We start from the raw sequence: 6,770 nt of genomic DNA, 5'->3' as shown, positions 1-6,770 counted from the left end.
TTTTTTTTTTTTTTACCTCTCTTGTGTGCTAGGCAGTCCATTTTGGGCTACCCTAATGCGCAAGAACACTCAAAGCTGAGTGGTGCCAATGTGAATGAAGCCAAGGACCATAGTGCTGCAAAGCAGAAGTGCTAACCACTCCACTTTTTTTTTGTTAATGACAGCTAGTGTTTAGCTTTAAGAAATCTATAATAAGCACTTACTGGCTAAGCCTAGGCAATTTTTTTAAGGGTGAAAGATGTTCAGGAACAGAACATTTTGCAATTAATAGAGTAAGCTATGTCAGAGGCTCCATATTCAACAATAAGTACTGTGTAGGTTAGTGAAAACCTGACCGGGTGTCTACTAACTTGAGCAAGAAAGCAATTAAAGGAACCTGAAGACATTATCTTAACCCCTAAATGTACAGCGCCTTGAAAAAGTATTCATACCCCTTGACATTTTCCACATTTTGTCATGTTACAACCAAAAACATACATGTATTTGATTGGGATTTTATGTGATAGACCAACACCAAGTATGCCCATAATTGTGAAGTGGAAGGAAAATTATAAATGTTTTTTAAAATGTTTTACAAATAAATATCTGAAAAGTGTGGCATGTATTTGTATTCAGCCTCTTTACTCTGATACCCCTAATATCTAGTGGAACCAATTGCTTTCAGAAGTCACCTAATTAGTAAATAGAGTCCCCCTGTGTGTAATTTAATCTCAGTATAAATACAGCTGTTCTGTTAGGCCCTCAGAGGTTTGTTAGAGAACCTTAATGAACAAACATGATTATGAAGGCCGAGGAACATACCAGACAGGTCAGGGATAAAGTTGTGGAGAAGTGTAAAGCGGGGTTTGGTTATAAAAAAAAAATATCCCAAGCTTTGAACATCTCACAGAGCACTGTTCAATCCATCATCTGAAAATGGAAAGAGTATGACACAACTGCAAACCTACCAAGACATGGCCGTCCACCTAAACTGACAGGCTGGGCAAGGAGAGCATTAATCAGAGAAGCAGCCAAGAGGTCCATGGTATCTCTGGAGGAGTTGCAGAGATCCACAGCTCAGGTGGGTGAATCTGTCCACAGGACAACTATTAGTCGTGCTCTCCACAAATCTGGTCTTTATAGAATAGTGGCAAGAAGAAAGCCATATGAAGTCTTGTTTGCAGTTTGTGAGAAGACATGTGGGGGATACAACAAACATGTGGAAGAAGGTGCTCTGGTCAGATGAGATCAAAATTTTACTTTGTGGCCTAAAAGCAAAACACTGCACATCACCCTGAACACTCCATCACCACCGTGAAACATGGTGGTGGCAGCATCATGTGGGGATGCTTTTCTTCAGCAAGGACAGGGAAGCTGGTCAGAGTTGATGGGAAGATGGATGGAGCCAAATACAGGGAAATCTTAGAAGAAAACCTGTTGGGAGTCTGCAAAAGACTTGAGACTGGGGCGGAGGTTCACCTTCCAGCAGGACAACGACCCTAAACATACAGCCAGAGCTACAATGGAATGGTTTAGATCAAAGCATATTCATGTGTTAGAATGGTCCAGTCAAAGTCCAGACCTAAATCCTGTTCGTATAATTATATGCATGCCTGCATAGCAGCGGGTCACGCTACTTCTATTTACTGTTTATAGTACAGTGTATATGTAATTGCTTGGTAAAGCAAATTGCTAATCAGCCAATTGCATGGCAACAACTCAATTTATTTAGGCATCTAGACGTGGTGAATACGACTTGCTAAATTTTAAACCGAGCATCAGAATGAGGAAGAAAGGGGATTTAAGTGACCTTGAACGTGGCATGGTTGTTGGTGCCATACGGGCTGGTCTGGGCATTTCAAAAACTGCTGATCTACTGAGATTTTCACAAACAACCATCTCTAGGGTTTACAGAGAATGGTCCAAAAACGAGAAAATATCCAGTGAGCGGCAGTTGTGTGGAGGAAAATGCCTTACTGTCAAAGGAGAATGGGCAGACTGGTTTGAGATGATAGAAAGGTAGCAGTAACTAAAAAAAAAAAAACTTGTTACAACCAAGGTATGCAGAATACCATCTCTGAACACATCCAACCTTGAAGCAGATGGACTACGGCAGCAGAAGACCACACCGGGTGCCACTCCTGTCATCTAAGAACAGGACACTGAGGCTACAATTCGCACAGGATCACCAAAATTGGACAATAGAAGATTGGAAAAATGTTGCCTGGTCTGATGAGTCTTGATTTCAGCTGCGACATTCAGATAGTAGGGTCAGAACTTGGCGTAAAACAACATGAAAGCACGGATCCATCTGTATCAATGGTTAAAGCTGGTGGTGTAATGATGTGGGGGATATTTTCTTAGCACGCTTTGGGCCCCTTAGTACCAACTGAGCATCATTTACACACCACAGCCTACCTGAGTATTGTTGCTGACCATTTCCATCCCTTTATGACTACAGTGTCCCCATCTTCTCATGGCCCCTTCCAGCAGGATTATGATCAATGTGTGAATACTTATGGGCTACTATATGTGAAAAATACCCAATGCAACACTAAAAATAAATTAAAAAATTGATATGAGAACAGCTGCAACCACTAAAAGTGACCTCAAACCATTAAAATAAAAGCGCTCATTCTATTCACTTCAAATGTCAAGATTAAACCTTAACAATAAAATTGTAAAAATATCAGTCCAATAATGTCCAATAAATATCCACCAATGGGAGCACTGTGCAAAGAAAATTCTTCAAAGGTAGGGCTGTTGGCAAGAAACTCTACAATCTTCAGCATTTTCACAGTTTCAAAAGGCTGGATATATATATATATATATATATATATATATATATATATATATATATATATATATATATATATATATGTGGTAATTGGATGATTAATCCTTCCAGATTGAGGGTATAGATACTAGGAATAGAGTTGTTCACAGTTCAAATAAATAAAAAGGGAGTTAATCCACACTTTCAAGAGAAATGGCTGCTCACCTCAAGTTTTTGAGGTGTTGCTGCACTGTGGTGCCATTCATTCCGAATGGAGCCCCAACACACATTTCAAATGCACCTGTATTGTATAACAGGGCTGCAGCATTAAGAGTGGGACCTGCTTAGCCTACTTCTGGAAGATGGTCCTGCTTTCACACTCATTCAATGTCACCACACCACCAGATAAAATTACCTCAAACAACAAAAAAAGGCACAAATGCTATATGCATTCCACTTGTGCCAGAAAGTGTGACAAAGACAAAACACAACATCAGTATGTAAAGCTCTCTCCAACATGTTTCGTCCTATGGGACGTCATCAGTGCCCCCTGGCACAATTGGATCATATTTACATATCTCACTTGCTTTTCTTGACCTCTTATATTGTTTGAGGTTGTTTTATCTGGTGAGTGGTGGCACTGAATAGGTATAAAAGCAGGACCATGTTCCAGGATTGGAATTGGGAAAAGGTGGTCTCGCTCTTTACACTGTGACCTTGTTTAACAGCTATTGCAAAAGATTTTTTATATCAGTCCTTATTGCATGCTGCATACATCATAGTGACATTACATAAACAAGTGCAATGTGTGGTATCACATTACTGTTGATTGTGTTATATTTCTAAAAATTATGTATGCACCTTTGTTTTGTCTTTTTTTTTTACCTCTCTTGTGTGCTAGGCAGTCCATATTGGGCTACCCTAATGCGCAAGAACACTCAAAGCTGAGCGGTGCCAAGGTGAATGAAGCCAAGGACCATAGTGCTGCAAAGCAGAAGTGCTAACCACTCCACTTTTTTTTTTTTTTTTAATGACAACTAGAGTTCAACTTTAAGAAATCTATAATAAGCACTTACTGGCTAAGCCTAGGCAATTTATTTTAAGGGTGAAAGATGTTAAGAACAGAACATTTTGTAATGAATAGAGCAAGCTATGTCAGAGGCTCCATATTCAACAATAAGTACTGTGTAGGTTAGTGAAAACCTGACCGGGGGTCTACTAACTTGAGCAAGAAAGCAATTAAAGGAACCTGAAGACATTATCTTAACCCCTGAATGTACAGTGCCTTGAAAAAGTATTCCTACCCCTTGAAATTTTCCACATTTTGTCATGTTACAACCAAAAACATAAATGTATTTTATGTGATAGACCAACACAAAGTGGCGCATAATTGGGAAGTGGAAGGAAAATGATAAATGGTTTTCAAAGTGTTTTACAAATAAATATCTGAAAAGTGTGGCGTGCATTTGTATTCAGCCTCTTTACTCTGATACCCCTGACATCTAGTGGAACCAATTGCTTTCAGAAGTCACCTAATTAGTAAATAGAGTCCACCTGTGTGTAATTTAATCTCAGTATAAATACAGCTGTTCTGTTAGGCCCTCAGAGGTTTGTTAGAGAACCTTAGTGAACAAACAAAATTATGAAGGCCAAGGAACATACCAGACAGGTCAGGGATAAAGTTGTGGAGAAGTTTAAAGCGGGGTTCGGTTATAAAAAAAATATCCCAAGCTTTGAACATCTCACGGAGCTCTGTTCAATCCATCATCCGAAAATGGAAAGAGTATGGCACAACCTGCCATACTGCAAACCTACCAAGACATGGCCGTCCACCTAAACTGACAGGCCGGGCAAGGGGAGCATTCATCAGAGAAGCAGCCAAGAGGCCCATGGTAACTCTGGAGGAGCTGCAGAGATCCACAGCTCAGGTGGGAGAATCTGTCCACAGGACAACTATTAGTCGTGCTCTCCACAAATCTGACCTTTTTGGAAGAGTGACAAGAAGAAAGTGTCACAGTCCCTACCGTGCCCTGCAGACGGCCAGGCGTGGTCTCATCACAAGAAACCATCTCCTGCTTTCCTGTTTAAAGACTGGCTTTGCTGACATCCCTTCTGGCTTCTTATTCTGCTTGCTGTTCCTCTACTTGGATCCCTGACTTCTGGCCTGGCTGATTACCCGATCTGGTTACTGAACTCTGGCTTGGCTGACTACCCGATCCGGTTACTGCACTCTGGCTATGCTTTGACTATGATTACTCTATTTACCTTTTTATTTTTATTAATAAACAAGTGTGATTTTACTGTACTTCTGTCTCGGTCTGGTTCATGGTTTCTGACAGAAAGCCATTGTTGAAAGAAAGCCAATTAGAAGTCCCATTTGCAGTTTGCAAGAAGCCATGTGGGGGACAAAGCAAACGTGAGGAAGAAGGTGCTCCGGTCAGATGAGACCAAAATTTTACTTTGTGGCCTAAAAGCAAAACACTGCACATCACCCTGAACACACCATCCCCACCGTTAAACATGGGGGTGGCAGCATCATGTTGTGGGGATGCTTTTCTTCAGCAGGGACAGGGAAGCTGATCAGAGTTGATGGGAAGATGGATGGAGCCAAATAAAGGCCAATCTTAGAAGAAAACCTGTTAGGAGTCTGCAAAAGACTTGAGACCGGGGTGGAGGTTCACCTTCCAGCTGGACAACGGCCGTAAAACATACAGCCAGAGCTACAATGGAATGGTTTAGATCAAAGCATATTCATGTGTTTGAATGGCCCAAAGTCCAGACCTAAATCCAATTGAGAATCAGTGACTTGAAAATTGCTGTTCACGGACGCTCTCCATTCAATCTGATAGAGCTTGACCTATTTTTCAGAGAAGAATGGGCAAAAATGTCCCTCTCTAGATGTACAAAGCTGGTAGAGACATCCCCAAAAAGACTTGCAGCTGTAATTGCAGTGAAAGGCGGTTCTACAAAGTATTGACTCAGGGGGGCTGAATACAAATGCACGTCACACTTTTCACATATTTACAGGTATTTGTAAAAAAAAAAATTGAAAACCATTTATAATTTTCCTTCCACTTCACAATTATGTGCCACTTTGTGTTGGTCTATCACATAAAATCCCAATAAAATACATTTAAGTTTTTGGTTGTAACATGACAAAATGTGGAAAATATCAAGGGGTATGAATACTTTTTAAAGGCACTGTAAACAGGGTATTATCGAGCAGCCTCATCATTTTCCACTGCTCTAATCCATATGTTGCCGTAGATAGAATAAGGATTTGTTTACTACTGTAATCTATACACACCAATATCCTACTATAGCCTTGTGTAAGGACCCCTCCCCCTTCCTCTATGTAGACCCGAGCGGCTTAACTCTGCTCATCTGGAAACCAAATTATGTGTGTCAATTACCCCTTTGACCCATTAAAGATAGAACTGAAGCCAAAGCCGCTCATCTAACTACAGGAACGCAGGGCTTTGCTTAATAAAGGGCAATGTGCCAAAGCAACCAATCAGGATTCTTCTTTTAGTGATCAAACTTTTGTTAATTGGAAGCTGATATAGATTTAGCAGCAGCAGGGCTGTAGAGAGATTTGACTTTTTTGAAGCTAGCCATCTCTAATGATGTACAATGAATGGCTTGCAACACAAATATTCTCATCAAAATGTCTGTGTGATGGAAAAAGGATGGAGCATACAAGATTGCCGAAATCAGAATGACAAAATGCTGGTCTACTTAACTTGCTACAATTAAAGTCTATGTGAACCCAATTACTAAAATCTCAGATAAGACTTAAAGCGGAACTTCACCCTAAAAGGGAAGTTCCATTGATGCCCCCCCCCCAACACTTTTGAGATTTTTTATTTTTTTTTAAATGAGGGAGGGGGTGCCTATTTCTAGCATGGACCCACTTCTACTTCCATTGGAATCACCTAGGAGATGCCACCAGAACTTGTCCGTCGCACAAAAGTCCAAAGTACAAACACGCATGCTCGGAATCAAGTACGAGCCA

This window comes from Aquarana catesbeiana, linkage group LG07 (assembly GCF_042186555.1).
Source record: "Aquarana catesbeiana isolate 2022-GZ linkage group LG07, ASM4218655v1, whole genome shotgun sequence".
In the NCBI taxonomy this organism is placed as follows: domain Eukaryota; kingdom Metazoa; phylum Chordata; class Amphibia; order Anura; family Ranidae; genus Aquarana; species Aquarana catesbeiana.
Note: the sequence above shows the minus strand (reverse complement) of the source record.